Here is an 18,395-nt window from a genome sequence, read left to right on the forward strand (position 1 = left end):
TGCACTAGATCATAACACACTGCACTTTTTAATAACACACTGCACTAGATCTTAACACACTGCACTAGATCATAACACACTGCACTAGATCATAACACTGTACTAGATAATATCACACTGCACTAGATAATAACTATGAAATGGAAGACTGTCTTTGAAATTGAAGCACAAGAAAAAGATCACTAAAATTGTATTCTAAACCTTTCTTTCATAGTTAATTTTTTTTACAAGGATAATGTGATTGTTTTGGAAGAGAATTAATTAATAAATGTTTCACTTGGAAAACTTTGATCTGCCCATTAGGAGGAGTGAGTGAGTGAGTGAGTGCACATCTTTCCAACACTGTACATAGCCATAATATGACATTTGAAATGCCTCTATTCCTTTGAAACTTTTGTGAGTGTAATGTTTACTGTTAATTTCTGATTGTTTATTTCACTTTTGTTTATCTATTTCACTTGCTTTGGCAATGTAAACACGTTTCCCATGCCAATAAAAAGCCCTTTGAGTTGAATTCAGTGGCAGACAATGAAATAACTTTAGAATACAATTTTTGTGGTCTTTTTCTTGAGCTTCAATTTCCAAGACAGGTCCGAGTAGGATTCCGTGTGTAGTAAGTAGGCTAAGCGAAGCAGAGAGAGCTTTCAGGAACCCGTTCCAATAAATCCTTTCCGGGTTTTCCCAAACTGCCGGGTCCCTAAATGTACTTGCGGGTTTGAATGGGGACTCGGCTGTTGGCGGTAGGGACTTTCTCGAGACAGTTGGACACTCCCTTCACTACTAGACGGGAACAGGATAGTATTGATGTGCTTCATGACATGGAAGACAGGACCCTGAAGGAATATTATTCTGGTGAATAGATGTTAACATTTTATTAGAAGTTGACTCTGGAAAGAACGGACTAACGTAAGTATTTATTTTCTTTGTTGGACTAGCTGGTACATTTTATGGAAGAATCTATGTGGCGGATGTTGCATGTGTTATTGTGTGCTCTTCGATAGTCAACATAGTTTGTTTTCTCTTGGCACAATGTCCTGTCTGCGTAAAGTGCGCATGTTGCCATTGACAATGTTAAAGTTGCAAGATTGTTTTCACGAGATGAGCTTCGCACAGGAAGGCTACAGGAGAAGGAGCCAAGGAACTTGCTGACCAATGCGCCTGCCCTTGTTTTTGAGTTAGGCTGCTGTGGCTACCACATAAACCAATGGCAGTCTATGTTTTGAATAGGCTATCTGCCCAATGTTTTGTCACAATTTTTCTTATAGGCCTAAAGAGGTTTTATAGTTTTGTAGTTTATAAGAAAGACACTGCAATATGCTATTTATTAAAGCTTTATTGCATCTCTTAAGCTTTTACGTTTTTGATTAGGCTATATATTTTTTTTTACTTTTACACATATTAGGCAACATTGTTTCATTGTTGTGCAAACAGCCTAATTAAGTGAGCATTAAAGGCATATGTTTCATGTGACATCAAAATCATGAATTAATTTGCAAGATTGATTCAAACCAAAGTTGAGTGTACTTTCTACATTTTACAATAATTTTGGAATTTCGCTTCATTTTCCTTTTGCACCACCGATTTGCACCAGAATTGGTTGATGGGAATAACAAAGGGCCTTTACCATAGCCACGGGATGGAGGGGTGCTGCAGCGCACCCTGATCAATGGGAAGAAAAAAATACGTATATACTTTTTTTTAATTCCTCACAAAATTGGTAAACTAAGCCTTTATTATGCCTGTATCAGGACATGGCCTTTACACCCCGCCGGGTAGACGTCCCTTAAAGAAAGATACATGGCACTCCTCCTCTGGGCCCTTTGGGATTTTCGGAGAGAGAGAGAGAGATAGAGAATTGAATTGAATAGAGAGGGGCACTTCATAAATGACGTCCCACGGACAAAGCCCTAAAGGTTCACCCCTCACCCCGTCCCCTCAACCACATTGTGCGGCGTAACCGCAATCATCGCTTTGTCAGGCCTACAGGTAGGTAGAGATCGTATGTACAGTAAAGCGATACAGGCGTGTTCGCCCGCCTCTGGTGGTTCTAGAGTCAGTTACTTATTTGTTTCTGAGTAAAAAAAAAAAAAAGAGCCATAAAGTTGGAGCCGTTATAGTTGTTAATCATGAACTGCGCTATAGTCCCGGGACGCGCTCTATTTACACTCACTCTTCAGTGAGTCGGTTGGTTCCGAGTGTCACATGAGGAGTCATAAAGATCAGGGAGCAATAAAACAGCCCATTAAAGGAACAGGATCAAGCGCACAGTACACCAGTCTCCCCACGCTTATCCCTCGACCAGGCACGGCAGTTCCACTACAGGGATCAGATGGCCAAGCCTCTGTGCCAGTCTGGTCATGCATGGCTCCTCCCCTCCATGTCCGCTCTGACACAGTGATGATGAGGATGGACACTAAAGTTGAAAGCACCTGTGTTTGTTATAGGAGGTTTTCCTGATAGGTGTTTTATTTTATTTTATTTCACCTTTATTTAACCAGGTAAGCCAGTTGAGAACAAGTTCTCATTTACAACTGCGACCTGGCCAAGATAAAGCATAGCAGTGCGATAAAAACAACAACACAGAGTTACATATGGGGTAAAAAAACATAAAGTCAAAAAATACAACAGAATATATATATACAGTGTGTGCAAATGTAGCAAGTTATGGAGGTAAGGCAATAAATAGGCTATAGTGCAAAATAATTACAATTAGTATTAACACTGGAATGCTAGATGTGCAAGAGATTATGTGCAAATAGAGATACTGGGGTGCAAAGGAGCAAAATAAATAACAATATAGGGATGAGGTAGTTGGGTGGGCTAATTTCAGATGGGCTGTGTACAGGTGCAGTGATCGGTAAGGTGCTCTGACAACTGATGCTTAAAGTTAGTGAGGGAGATAAGAGTCTCCAGCTTCAGAGATTTTTGCAATTCGTTCCAGTCATTGGCAGCAGAGAACTGGAAGGAATGGCGGCGAAAGGAGGTGTTGGCTTTGGGAATGACCAGTGAGATATACCTGCTGGAGCGCAGACTACGGGTGGGTGCTGCTATGGTGACCAATGAGCTAAAATAAGGCGGGGATTTGCCTAGCAGTGATTTATAGATGGCCTGGAGCCAGTGGGTTTGACTGACGAACATGTAGTGAGGACCAGCCAACAAGAGCGTACAGGTCACAGTGGTGGGTAGTGTATGGGGCTTTGGAGACAAAACGGATGGCACTGTGATAGACTACATCCAATTTGCTGAGTAGAGTGTTGGAGGCTATTTTGTAAATGACATCGCCGAAGTCAAGGATCGGTAGGATAGTCAGTTTTACGAGGGCATGTTTGGCAGCATGAGTGAAGGAGGCTTTGTTGCAAATAGGAAGCCGATTCTAGATTTAACTTTGGATTGGAGATTCTTAATGTGAGTCTGGAAGGAGAGTTTACAGTCTAACCAGACACCTAGGTATTTGTAGTTGTCCACATACTCTAGGTCAGACCACGTGAGTGGTGATTCTAGTCGGGTGGGCGGGTGCCAGCAGCATTCGATTGAAGAGCATGCATTTAGTTTTACTAGTGTTTAAGAGCAGTTGGAGGCTACTGAAGGAGTGTTTTATGGCATTGAAGCTCGTTTGGAGGTTTGTTAACACAGTGTCCAATGAAGGGCCAGATGTATACAAAATGGTGTCGTCTGCGTAGAGGTGGATCTGAGAGTCACCAGCAGCAAGAGCGACATCATTGATATACACGGAGAAAAGAGTCGGCCCAAGAATTGAACCCTGTGGCACCCCCATAGAGACTGCCATAGGTCCAGACAACAGGCCCTCCGATTTGACACACTGAACTCTATCTGAGAAGTAGTTGGTGAACCAGGCGAGGTAGTCATTTGAGAAACCAAGGCTATTTAGTCTGCCAATAAGAATGCGGTGGTTGACAGAGTCGAAAGCTGTTGTTTTACTAGGACATTGAGGTAGACACTGCTGCAGATTCTATCTATATTCTATCTGAATGTGTACAGAACATCAAACACACTCCAATGTTATTGTCTGTCTCTTGGACACTTGTGGTGACAGGACGTGTAACTTCCCTCAACCCTCCTCTCTCTCACTCAAGGGAAAAGAATCCCACTTGCACAGTAAAGGAATGCCCCTCATGAATAAGTAAACAATCTTCTCGTTGTCACAAGGATCTGTTGTGGGTGTGTGTGTGTGTGTATATGTGCATGTGTTTGTGTGAGGGTGAAGTCATTCCAGTGTTATGTGAGTGGAGTACTCTGGGGTGGTTCAGTTTGCTGGGTGTAGGGTTAGAGTGGAGTACTCTGGGGTGGTTCAGTTTGCTGGGTGTAGGGTTAGAGTGGAGTACTCTGGGGTGGTTCAGTTTGCTGGGTGTAGGGTTGGAGTGGAAACAATCTCTTTGTTAGTAGAGTGAGTCCTAATTAATAATTTCACTATTTCTCTCAGAGGACTGGAGGAGTAGAGGACTGGAGACATGGATTAGTGTGGGAAAGCAGGAATAGAGGACTGGAGGAGGAGAGGACTGGAGGGGTCAGATATTGGGTTGAAGTGAACCGATCTCTTTGTGGGTCCACTGCTGTAGTGTGTGTCAATCAAGATGGACAATAATGTGAACAGTAGGGAGATTGTGTGAGTGTGTGTGTGAGTGTGTGTGTGTGTGTGTGTGTGAGTGAGTGTGAGTGTGTGTGTGTGTGAGTGAGTGTGTGTGTGAGAGTGTGTGTGAGAGCGTGTGAGTGTGTGCGTGTGCGTGAGTGTGTGTGTGTGAGTGCGTGTGTGAGAGAGTGTGAGTGTGCGAGTGCATGCGTGCGAACGTGAGTGAGTGTGTGTGTGTGTGAGTGTGTGAGTGTGAGTGTGTGTGAGTGTGTGTGTGTGAGTGAGTGTGTGTGTGAGTGTGTGTGTGAGAGCGTGAGTGTGTGTGTGTGTGTGCGTGTGCGAGTGCATGCGTGCGAACGTGAGTGAGTGTGTGTGTGTGTGAGTGTGTGTGTGTGTGAGGGTGTGAGTGTGAGTGTGTGTGAGTGTGTGTGTGAGTGTGTGTGTGTGAGGGTGTGAGTGTGTATGTGTGAGTGTGTGAGTGTGTGCGTGTGCGAGTGCGTGTGTGCATGTTTTCGAGCGTGAGTGTGCGTAAGTGTGTGTGTGTGTGTGAGTGTAGGTGTGTGTGTGTGTGTGAGGGTGTGAGTGTGTGTGTGTGTGTGTGTGTGTGTGTGTGTGTGTGTGTGTGTGTGAGGGTGTGAGTGTGTGTGTGTGTGTGTGTGTGAGTGTGTGTGTGAGGGTGTGTGTGTGTGTGTGTGTGTGTGAGAGTGTGTGTGTGTGAGGGTGTGAGTGTGTGCGTGTGAGTGTGTGTGTGTGTGTGAGGGTATGAGTGTGTGTGTGTGTGTGTGTGAGGGTGAGGGTGTGAGTGAGTGTGTGTGTGTGTGTGTGTGTGTGTGTGTGTGTGTGTGTGTGTGTGTGTGTGTGTGTGTGAGTGTGTGTGGTGGTGTGTGTGTGTGTGTGTGTGTGTGTGTGTGTGTTCTCTGTGTCTCTACCCTGTCTCCACTCTCTCTTCCTAAAGACTGCCCAGTTGTCTCATACAAGGCCCTCTTTTCAATTCAATTTCATTTCAATTCAAGGGCTTTATTGGCATGGGAAACGTATGTTAACATTGCCAAAGCAAGTGAAGTAGATAGTAAACAAAAGTGAAATAAACAATAAATATTAACAGTAAACATTACACTCAGAAGTTCCAAAAGAATAAAGACATTTCAAATGTCATATTATGTCTATATACAGTGTTGTAACAATGTGCAAATAGTTAAAGTACAAATGGGAAAATAAATAAACATAAATATGGGTTGTATTTACAATGGTGTTTGTTCTTCACTGGTTGCCATTTTCTTGTGGCAACTGGTCACAAATCTTGCTGCTGTGATGGCACACTGTGGTGTTTCACCCAATAGATAAGGGAGTTTATCAAAATTGGGTTTGTTTTCTAATTCTTTGTGGATCTCTGTAATCTGAGGGAAATATGTGTCTCTAATAAACAATAAAAAATGAACGGTAAACATTAGGGATGCACAATATATCGGTAAGCATATTGGAATTGGCCGATATTAGCTGAAAATGCCAACATCGGTATCGGCTCTGTGTATAGTTTAACGCCGATGTGCAAAACCGATGTCAAAGCTGACGTGCATACCTGTATATAACGGAGGTAGATGACGTAATGACGCCACGAAAAATACAGTGCTACACGTGCAACACATCATTCCCAACCTAGCCCACAATGTCTGTTGTGTGGATCTATTCTGAAGTTTCAAAGGAAGATAACAGAAAGGCCATATGCAACGTTTGTGTTGCTATTATTTCCTGAGGAAGGGAGAAAGTGAAATTTTTCAAACCACAAACCTAATTGCTCATTTGAAAGTGCATCACCCCCAGACGTTCAGCGACTACTTAGAACAAAAGCAGAAAAAACTAAGCGCACACTTCCAATCACTAAACAAGTCCAGCAGTCACTTGGAAGAGTAAGAAAATTTCAGCGAGACTCAAAGGCCAAATCCATTAACGCCAAGATAATGGAATTCATTGCCCTTGACAATCAACCGTTCTCTGTCGTGGATGATGCTGGCTATTGCCGACTGGTCGAGCACCTCGAGCCCCGGTACACACTACCAAGTAGGCACTATTTTTCAGATGTTGCCCTACCAGAGAGTTACACAGTATTGTTGAAATGCACATCCATTTGCTACTTGCCATGGGCGTCACTGCTATTAGCTTCACTACTGACATTTGGACCAGCGATGTCAGCCCCACGAGCATGCTGAGTCTGACAGCACAGTGGGTCGACGAGGATTTTGTACTGAGGAAAGCCGTATTGCATGCTCAAGAATGTGCTGGTTCTCATACCGCTGCTGCCATTTCAATGGCATTTGAGAACATGTTTGAAACTTGGAAAATACCCAAGAACAAAGAACAGGCTGTGCTACGTGATAATGCACGTAACATGAGAAAGGCTTTGGAAGAATGCGGAGTCGCCAGTTTGCCATGCGTGGCACACAATCTGCAACTGGCTGTGAACTAAGATGTTTTTGCATAGCTCAGCATATCTGACACAGTGACAACAGGTAGAAAGATAGTGGGTCATTTTAAACACTCACAGCTAGCATACAGCCACCTGCAAGCAATACAGGAGCAGCTTGGAGTGAAAACGGAAAGGCTTAAGGAAGACATTTCCACCAGATGGAACAGTACCTTTTACATGATGGAGAGCCTGCTGGAACAGAAACCAGTGCTTGGCGTGTACACAGCCGACTATGAGTTACCTGCAACAATCAGTACAAACCATGAACACACTCCTAGCTCCATTCGAACAACTGACTAGAGAAATAAGCTCATCAACTGCGTCTGCAGCAGATGTGATACCCTCTGTCATGGCATTGAAACGCCTGCTCAACAAAACTGCCGACACAGACCGTGGCGGTTAAAACTTGCAAATGTACTCTACTAGAGGCTGTGAACAAGCGATTCGGAGGCATTCTCTCTCAGCCTCTTTACTGTGTTGCCACCATGCTCGATGCCAGGTACAAGGACCGCTACTTCGACGCAGACAAGAAACAGGGTTTAGGTGAAATGTTACAGACACAGCTGGACAAGATGGAAACGGACACGGTGACACTGCGCATCGATAGAGAGGAACCACGGACAGAAGAGGCCACGGACAGACAGAGCTGAAACTTCACTGCTTGACATGACTTGACCTCGAGCAGGTCCTCTTTGTGAAGAAAATCCTCTCCCAAATGTTAAATTGTAAATGGGCAGTCATATTGTAACCCAGCCATCTAGAGTCACTGGACAAAAATTGACTAAAGCCCAATGGCTTTCCTGTTTATTCATGGCTGGTATAGGTCAAGATTTTCATTTAATTTAAAACAAAGCAGTTTTGTTATTTTGTTTATTTCAAAGCATTTTTAAGTTTCTCCATACAGTCAAGATTGGATAGTAAGGAGAGCCACCAACTGAACCATCTTTGTAATGCGTGGCTGCTAAAATATTTGTGTCATGAATATCAGTTGTGCGATAAAATACGTTCATGGATTTGTTGTTTTTCTGATTTACAAGTTACTAAACAATCTGTTCCTAACTGAACAAATGAACATATGACACTTTGTTTCAACTATTTAACTGTACTAGAATGCTTAAAAGGCCACTAACATTTTTAAATATCGGTTATTGGTATCAGTTTCGGGTTTTTTGGCAAGAAAATATTGGATATCGGTATCGGCCAAAAATAAAACTAAACTAAACCACCTGGTATCTGACAACTGGAGAGGTTCCCAGCACTAAACCACCTGGTAACTGACAACTGGAGAGGTTCCCAGCACTAAACCACCTGGTAACTGATAACTGGAGAGGTTCCCAGCACTAAACCACCTGGTAACTGATAACTGGAGAGGTTCCCAGCACTAAACCACCTGGTAACTGACAACTGGAGAGGTTCCCAGCACTAAACCACCTGGTAACTGACAACTGGAGAAGTTCCCAGCACTAAACCACCTGGTAACTGACAACTGGAGAGGTTCCCAGCACTAAACCACCTGGTAACTGATAACTGGAGAGGTTCCCAGCACTAAACCACCTGGTAACTGATAACTGGAGAGGTTCCCAGCACTAAACCACCTGGTAACTGATAACTGGAGAGGTTCTCAGCACTAAACCACCTGGTAACTGATAACTGGAGAGGTTCCCAGCACTAAACCACCTGGTAAATGATAACTGGAGAGGTTCCCAGCACTAAACCACCTGGTAACTGATAACTGGAGAGGTTCCCAGCACTAAACCACCTGGTAACTGATAACTGGAGAGGTTCCCAGCACTAAACCACCTGGTAACTGATAACTGGAGAGGTTCCCAGCACTAAACCACCTGGTAACTGATAACTGGAGAGGTTCCCAGCACTAAACCACCTGGTAACTGATAACTGGAGAGGTTCCCAGCACTAAACCACCTGGTAACTGACAACTGGAGAGGTTCCCAGCACTAAACCACCTGGTAACTGATAACTGGAGAGGTTCCCAGCACTAAACCACCTGGTAACTGATAACTGGAGAGGTTCCCAGCACTAAACCACCTGGTAACTGATAACTGGAGAGGTTCCCAGCACTAAACCACCTGGTAACTGATAACTGGAGAGGTTCCCAGCACTAAACCACCTGGTAACTGACAACTGGAGAGGTTCCCAGCACTAAACCACCTGGTAACTGATAACTGGAGAGGTTCCCAGCACTAAACCACCTGGTAACTGACAACTGGAGAGGTTCCCAGCACTAAACCACCTGGTAACTGACAACTGGAGAGGTTCCCAGCACTAAACTACCTGGTACCTGATAACGAGTTACTTCAGCTGATAGGAGGGACATGGAGAGCATTAGGTCAGGGGGGTTAGAGGAGAGTCTGGGGAGTGTTACAGAGCAGAGGTGGAGCTGTTGAAACTCTGCAGCAGCCCTGTAGGACTGCCCTGTAGGACAGTTATCAGTTACCAGGTGGTTTAGTGCTGGGAACCTCTGGAGAAGACTAAGTTACATAAGAGGACACCGAGGTCCGGTCGGTAACTTTCAAAAATTATTGTTCTATAAAATAAAATAAAAAGAGGAACTCAGTCGGGGTCTCAAGTTTCAAGTTTAATGTCACATTGCCCAAGTACAGTGAAATGAATTTCTTGCAAGCTCCAAATCCAATCATGCAGTAATTAATATCAATGTAGTACTAAAAGTAGAACACAAAGTAGAACAAAATCACACAAGAAATAGAAATAAGACGACCATGAGAAAGTAAGTAAAATCTTGGAGTTTTTCCTATTTTGTTGCATTACAACCTGCAATTTAAATGGATTTTTATTTGGATTTCATGTAATGGACATACACAAAATAGTCCAAATTGGTGAAGTGAAATGAAAAAAATAACTTGTTTCAAGAAATTCTAAAAAATAAAATAACGGAAAAGTGGTGCGTGCATATGTATCACCCCCTTTGCTATGAAGCCCCTAAATAAGATCTGGTGCAACCAATTACCTTCAGAAGTCACATTATTAGTTTAATAAAGTCCACCTGTGTGCAATCTAAGTGTCACATGATATGTCACATGATCTCAGTATATATATACACCTGTTCTGAAAGGCCCCAGAGTCTGCAACACCACTAAGCAAGGGGCACCACCAAGCAAGTGGCACCATGAAGACCAAGGAGCTCTCCAAACAGGTCAAGGACTAAGTTGTGGAGAAGTACAGATCAGGGTTGGGTAATAAAAAAATATCAGAAACTTTGAACATCCCACGGAGCACCATTAAATCCATTATTAAAAAATGGAAAGAATATGGCACCACAACAAACCTGCCAAGAGAGGGCCGCCCACCAAAACTCACGGACCAGGCAAGGAGGGCATTAATCAGAGGCAACAAAGAGACCAAAGATAACCCTGAAGGTGTTGCAAAGCTCCACAGCGGAGATTGGAGTATCTGTCCATAGGACCACTTTAAGCCGTACACTCCACAGAGCTGGGCTTTACGGAAGAGTGGCCAGAGAAAAGCCATTGCTTAAAGAAAGAAATAAGCAAACACGTTTGGTGTTCGCCAAAAGGCATGTGGGAGACTCCCCAAACATATGGAAGAAGGTACTGTGGTCAGATGAGACTAAAATTGAGCTTTTTGGCCATCAAGGAAAGCACTATGTCTGGCACAAACCCAACACCTCTCATCACCCTGAGAACACCCCACAGTGAAGCACGGTGGTGGCAGCATCATGCTGTGGGGATGTATTTCATCGGCAGGGACTGGGAAACTGGTCAGAATTGAAGGAATGATGGATGGCGCTAAATACAGGGAAATTCTTGAGGGAAACCTGTTTCAGTCTTCCAGAGATTTGAGACTGGGACGGAGGTTCACCTTCCAGCAGGACAATGACCCTAAGCATACTGCTAAAGCAACACTCGAGTGGTTTAAGGGGAAACATTTAAATGTCTTGGAATGGCCTAGTCAAAGCCAAAGGGGGGTGAATAGTTATGCACGCTCAAGTTTTCAGTTTTTTTGTCTTTCTTGTTTCTTTCAAAATAAAAAATATTTTGCATCTTCAAAGTGGTAGGCATGTAGTGTAAATCAAATGATACAACCCCCCCCCAAAATCCATTTTAATTCCAGGTTGTAAGGCAACAAAATAGGAAAAATGCCAAGGGAGGGTGTATACTTTCTCAAGCCACTGTATGGGGGATACAGCCGTCCCAGCTCTGCAGATTTTGCTGTGAAGAGACAGAATCATTAGATCACTTGTTTTGGTACTGTCTATATGTAGCTTGTTTTTGGTCGCAGGTTCAGGAATGGCTGAAGAATTGCAACATTTACCTGGAGCTAACTCTGCAAATAGCACTGCTGGGTGATTTGAAGTCATAGTCAATAGATCAATAATATATTAACACTCTTAGCAAAAAAATCTATCTTTAATTTACAATCTGTAGAAACTATGAGAATAGAAAGGTTCAGAACTTTTGTTAAACATCACAGCTGAAAAATATTTGGCAATTAAAACATCTAAACTGGATGGTCTACAGAGATAGATTTGTATTTGTATTTGTTTTTATTATGGATCCCCATAATACTACTCTTCCTGGGGTCTAGCAAATTAAGGCAGTTATACATAAAAAAAAACATTACAATACATTCATAACAGATTTCACAACATATTAAGTGTGTGCCCTCAGGCCTCTACTCTACTACCAAATATCTATAACACAAAATCCATGTGTATAGTGTGTATGTTATCATGTGTTTGTATGCAGGTGTCAACGTTCCTGTTGCTTCACAGTCCCTGCTGTTCCACAAGGTGTAGTTTTATCTGTTTTTTTTATAAAATTTTACCACTGGCATGAGTTACTTGATGTGGAATAGAGTTCCATGTAGTCATGGCTCTATGTAGTAATGTGCACCTCCCATAGTCTGTTCTGGACTTGGGGACTGTGAAGAGACCTCTGGTGGCATGTCTTGTGGGGTATGCATGGGTGTCAGAGCTGTGTGGGACGTTCAAATTTTGGATATTTTTTTTTATAACCCAACCCTGATCTGTATTTCTCCACAACTTTGTCCCTGACCTGTTTGGAGAGCTCCTTGGTCTTCATGGTGCCGCTTGCTTGATTGTGCCCCTTGCTTAGTGGTGTTGCAGACTCTGGGGCCTTTCAGAACAGGTGTATATACAGTGGGGGAAAAAAGTATTTAGTCAGCCACCAATTGTGCAAGTTCTCCCACTTAAAAAGATGAGAGAGGCCTGTAATTTTCATCATAGGTCAACTATGACAGACAAAATGAGATTTTTTTTCTCCAGAAAATCACATTGTAGGATTTTTTATGAATTTATTTGCAAATTATGGTGGAAAATAAGTATTTGGTCAATGACAAAAGTTTCTCAATACTTTGTTATATACCCTTTGTTGGCAATGACACAGGTCAAACGTTTTCTGTAAGTCTTCACAAAGTTTTCACACACTGTTGCTGGTATTTTGGCCCATTCCTCCATGCAGATCTCCTCTAGAGCAGTGATGTTTTGGGGCTGTCGCTGGGCAACACGGACTTTCAACTCCCTCCAAAGATTTTCTATGGGGTTGAGATCTGGAGACTGGCTAGGCCACTCCAGGACCTTGAAATGCTTCTTATGAAGCCACTCCTTCGTTGCCCGGGCAGTGTGTTTGGGATCATTGTCATGCTGAAAGACCCAGCCACGTTTCATCTTCAATGCCCTTGCTGATGGAAGGAGGTTTTCACTCAAAATCTCACGATACATGGCCCCATTCATTCTTTCCTTTACACGGATCAGTCGTCCTGGTCCCTTTGCAGAAAAACAGCCCCAAAGCATGATGTTTCCACCCCCATGCTTCACAGTAGGTTTGGTGTTCTTTGGATGCAACTCAGCATTCTTTGTCCTCCAAACACGACGAGTTGAGTTTTTACCAAAAAGTTCTATTTTGGTTTCATCTGACCATATGACATTCTCCCAATCCTCTTCTGGATCATCCAAATGCACTCTAGCAAACTTCAGACGGGCCTGGACATGTACTGGCTTAAGCAGGGGGACACGTCTGGCACTGCAGGATTTGAGTCCCTGGCGGCGTAGTGTGTTACTGATGGTAGGCTTTGTTAGTTTGGTCCCAGCTCTCTGCAGGTCATTCACTAGGTCCCCCCGCGTGGTTCTGGGATTTTTGCTAACCGATCTTGTGATCATTTTGACCCCATGGGGTGAGATCTTGCGTGGAGCCCATGATCGAGGGAGATTATCAGTGGTCTTGTATGTCTTCCATTTCCTAATAATTGCTCCCACAGTTGATTTCTTCAAACCAAGCTGCTTACCTATTGCAGATTCAGTCTTCCCAGCCTGGTGCAGGTCTACAATTTTGTTTCTGGTGTCCTTTGACAGCTCTTTGGTCTTGGCCATAGTGGAGTTTGGAGTGTGACTGTTTGAGGTTGTGGACAGGTGTGTTTTATACTGATAACAAGTTCAAACAGGTGCCATTAATACAGGTAACGAGTGGAGGACAGAGGAGCCTCATAAAGAAGAAGGTACAGGTCTGTGAGAGCCAGAAATCTTGCTTGTTTGTAGGTGACCAAATACTTATTTTCCACCATAATTTGCAAATAAATTCATAAAAAATCCTACAATGTGATTTTCTGGAAAACATTTCTCAATTTGTCTGTCATAGTTGACAGACTATGATGAAAATTACAGGCCTCTCTCATCTTTTTAAGTGGGAGAACTTGCACAATTGGTGGCTGACTAAATACTTTTTCCCCCCACTGTATACTGAGATCATGTGACAGATCATGTGACGCTGAGATTGCACACAGGTGGACTTTATTTAACTAATTATGTGACTTCTGAAGGTAATTGGTTGCACCAGATCTTATTTAGGTGCTTCATAGCAAAGGGGGTGAATACATATGCACGCACCACTTTTCCGTTATTAATTTTTTAGAATTCTTTGAAACAAGTTATTTTTTTTCATTTCACTTCACCAATTTGGACTATTATGTGTATGTCCATTACATGAAATCCAAATAAAAATCCATTTAAATTACAGGTTGTAATGCAACAAAATAGGAAAAATGCCATGGGGGATGGATACTTTTGCAAGGCACTGTATAATGTACACTATATAACATTCTATTGGTTGCAATAATTTTTTATAATAACTTAAATGGAAAAACTCTAAGTCTTGTTGTGTGTGTGTGTGTCTCTGTGTCACTGTGTGTGTATGTTTGTGTGTGTGTGTGTGTGTGTGTGTGTGTGTGTGTGTGTGTGTGCACAAACTCAGGGGAGACAGATGCTCTCTTTGTGTGTAATTTGTGATGGCCAATCTCATTTAGACACACAGACACATATAACGAGGCTGGACTGAGCGCTGGCAAAGCAGATCGATCACCTTTTGACTTATTGACTTATCTCAAAAACCACAGCTGGTGTTTCAGTTTGGGATGAAAGCAGAAGCACTTTGGCACTGTGTGTGTGTGTGTGTGTGTGTGTGTGTGCGCGCATGTGTGTGTGTGTGTGTGTGTGTGTGTGAAAAAGAAAGAGAAAGACAGGTCTCGGGAAAGAGGAGGAGAGTGATAGTTGAAAAAACTATAGGAGAGAGAAGAGTAGCTTCTGGGGGTTAAGGAGAAAGGGGGGGGGTTAGAATTTTAGGACCCCTTTAGGTATCAAAAAAATAATACTTAATTTGACCTTTTACTACCCTAGAAACACATTGAATAACACATTCATAAATGGCCAAAAAGACGGTAAAAAAATTAATTATAAGGAATAAGGTTTTGAAGTGTCTGTCCTATATCTAGGATAAGAAAGCTCAGGAAATATTTTTGTTTTGTTTTACACATATTTAACCCCTTATTTTTGTGGGCACAAAACAACCTCCATATTTCCATTAATCTGTATGGGTTACCTTCAGACAGACGAGTCCCTTGACATTTGTGGGCCATCAGAATGAGAGGATATCCACTCTTTATGACACAGCCTTCAGAAGGAGAGGGCAACTAGTAGGACTGCATTTATTTATGAGGGCAGGTTTTCACACTACCCCGTTGGACAGGAAGGAGCAGATTGTGTTCCTCTGGGCTAGGGACCCTCCCATGTCTGAGTGGGTGGCTTGGGTTACAGAGAGGAGAGGTGTGTTCACAGCATTACCACAGCATGACAACACACTCATGCCCATTAATACTCCCCCCGGGCCAAGCCTCCGTGGATCTCAGCAACAGCCGTTTTCTGTCTAGGTACAGATGGAGTACGAAGTATATGTAGCAGATTTATATTAGCTTCCTATATGAGATCTGACAATGCTATTTGTCTTTATGGAAGAGAGGAGAGAGAGCCAAGCAACATTACACTGTTTCATCTACAGTGGGGAAAAAAAGTATTTAGTCAGCCACCAATTGTGCAAGTTCTCCCACTTAAAAAGATGAGAGAGGCCTGTAATTTTCATCATAGGTACACGTCAACTATGACAGACAAATTGAGAAAAAAAAATCCAGAAAATCCCATTGTAGGATTTTTAATGAATTTATTTGCAAATTATGGTGGAAAATAAGTATTTGGTCACCTACAAACAAGCAAGATGTCTGGCTCTCACAGACCTGTAACTTCTTCTTTAAGAGGCTCCTCTGTCCTCCACTCGTTACCTGTATTAATGGCACCTGTTTGAACTTGTTATCAGTATAAAATACACCTGTCCACAACCTCAAACAGTCACACTCCAAACTTCACAATGGCCAAGACCAAAGAGCTGTCAAAGGACACCAAAAACAAAAAAGTAGACCTGCACCAGGCTGGGAAGACTGAATCTGCAATAGGTAAGCAGCTTGGTTTGAAGATATCAACTGTGGGAGCAATTATTAGGAAATGGAAGACATACAAAACCACTGATAATCTCCCTCGATCTGGGGCTCCACGCAAGATCTCACCCCGTGGGGTCAAAATGATCACAAGAACGGTGAGCAAAAATCCCAGAACCACACGGGGGGACCTAGTGAATGACCTGCAGAGAGCTGGGACCAAAGTAACAAAGCCAACCATCAGTAACACACTACGCCGCCAGGGACTCAAATCCTGCAGTGCGAGACGTGTCCCCCTGCTTAAGCCAGTACATGTCCAGGCCCGTCTGAAGTGCATTTGGATGATCCAGAAGAGGATTGGGAGAATGTCATATGGTCAGATGAAACCAAAATATAACTTTTTGGTAAAAACTCAACTCGTCGTGTTTGGAGGACAAAGAATGCTGAGTTGCATCCAAAGAACACCATACCTACTGTGAAGCATGGGGTTGGAAACATCATGCTTTGGGGCAGTTTTTCTGCAAAGGGACCAGGATGACTGATCCGTGTAAAGGAAAGAATGAATGGGGCCATGTATCGTGAGATTTTGAGTGAAAACCTCCTTCCATCAGCAAGGGCATTGAAGATGAAACGTGGCTGGGTCTTTCAGCATGACAATGATCCCAAACACACCGCCCGGGCAACGAAGGAGTGGCTTCGTAAGAAGCATTTCAAGGTCCTGGAGTGGCCTAGCCAGTCTCCAGATCTCTACCCCATAGAAAATCTTTGGAGGGAGTTTAAAGTCTGTGTTGCCCAGCGACAGCCCCAAAACATCACTGCTCTAGAGGAGATCTGCATGGAGGAATGGGCCAAAATACCAGCAACAGTGTGTGAAAACCTTGTGAAGACTTACAGAAAACGTTTGACCTGTGTCATTGCCAACAAAGGGTATATAACAAAGTATTGAGAAACTTTTGTTATTGGCCAAATACTTATTTTCCACCATCATATGCCAATAAATTCATTAAAAATCCTACAATGTGATTTTCTGGATTTTTTTTCCTCATTTTGTCTGTCATAGTTGACGTGTACCTATGATAAAAATTACAGGCCTCTCTCATCTTTTTAAGTGGGAGAACTTGCACAATTGGTGGCTGACTAAATACTTTTTTTCCCCACTGTATGTGCTCGTATTAATGTAATGTATTTTTCACATTTGATCAGTGTTTGGATATCACAGTTCTACAGGCTACAGGGATAGATATTATGGTGTTGTAGGGGCTATATTAGATACATGTAAATTAACCCTTGCAAACAAAGAACCATATATGTGTTTTTATAAATTCTGATATTGGCCAAACCTAGCCTTATTGTAAAGCTATGGAAGGTGCTGTGAATAGCAAACAAACAAAATGTCTTCCATCATAAAACTCAAATAAAATCAAATTGTATTTCTCCCATGCTTCATAAACAACAGGTTTAGACTAACAGTGAAATGCTTACATAATGGCCCTTCCCAACAATGAAAAAAGAGAAATAACATAACAATAATAACACGAGGAATAAATCCACAATGGGTAACGATAACTTGGCTATATACACGGGTACCAGTACTACTCATCTACACGTGTTTACCGTATCAGGATAAACGTGCAGAGGTAAAACATGTGTCGAAGTCATTTGCAACCTCCCGTCTCCGTCCTGTCATGTCTCCGTCCTGTCCTGTCTCCGTCCTGTCATGTCTCTGTACTGGCTGCCTGTCACAGTGGAGCAGTTACTCAGGGCAGTGACCTCTCACCTCCAACCCCAGTCCAGACCACCCCTAATCTCCTGCTACTTTAGACTGGCTCCCCCATATAGTGCTCAAGCTCCTGTTCTGTCAGTCCCCTCTCACCTCCAACCCCAGCCCAGACCAGCTCCCGTTCTGTCAGTCCCTCGCAACTCCAACCCCAGCCCAGACCAGCTCCCGTTCTGTCAGTCCCCTCTCACCTCCAACCCCAGCCCAGACCAGCTCCCGTTCTGTCAGTCCCCTCTCACCTCCAACCCCAGCCCAGACCAGCTCCCGTTCTGTCAGTCCCCTCTCACCTCCAACCCCAGCCCAGACCAGCTCCCGTTCTGTCAGTCCCCTCTCACCTCCAACCCCAGCCCAGAACAACTCCCGTTCTGTCAGTCCCTCGCAACTCCAACCCCAGCCCAGACCAGCTCCCGTTCTGTCAGTCCCCTCTCACCTCCAACCCCAGCCCAGACCAACTCCCGTTCTGTCAGTCCCCTCTCACCTCCAACCCCAGCCCAGAACAACTCCTGTTCTGTCAGTCCCTCTCACCTCCAACCCCAGCCCAGACCAGCTCCTGTTCTGTCAGTCCCCTCTCACCTCCAACCCCAGCCCAGACCAGCTCCTGTTCTGTCAGTCCCTCTCACCTCCAACCCCAGCCCAGACCAGCTCCTGTTCTGTCAGTCCCCTCTCACCTCCAACCCCAGCCCAGACCAGCTCCTGTTCTGTCAGTCCATCTCACCTCTTTAATCCTTTTTCTTTCCAACTCTTTCACTCTATTTGTTATTTTCTGCTTCCCTTTCTCTTTCATTTTCACCTTT

At 43.5% G+C, this 18,395-nt stretch overlaps 1 protein-coding gene across 1 annotated transcript in view; it reads left to right on the forward strand.

Moving 5' to 3' along the window:
• Positions 1–760: 760 nt before the first annotated feature.
• Positions 761–18,395, forward strand: part of LOC121566948 (1-phosphatidylinositol 4,5-bisphosphate phosphodiesterase eta-1) — a gene marked incomplete at its 3' end in the record, with an annotated part of 109,470 nt that continues 91,835 nt past the window's right edge. Inside the window, 1 exon segment of the mRNA XM_045214952.1 lies at positions 761–906.

The sequence above is a fragment of the Coregonus clupeaformis genome, unplaced genomic scaffold (genome assembly GCF_020615455.1).
Source record: "Coregonus clupeaformis isolate EN_2021a unplaced genomic scaffold, ASM2061545v1 scaf0343, whole genome shotgun sequence".
Classification (NCBI taxonomy): Eukaryota; Metazoa; Chordata; class Actinopteri; order Salmoniformes; family Salmonidae; genus Coregonus; species Coregonus clupeaformis.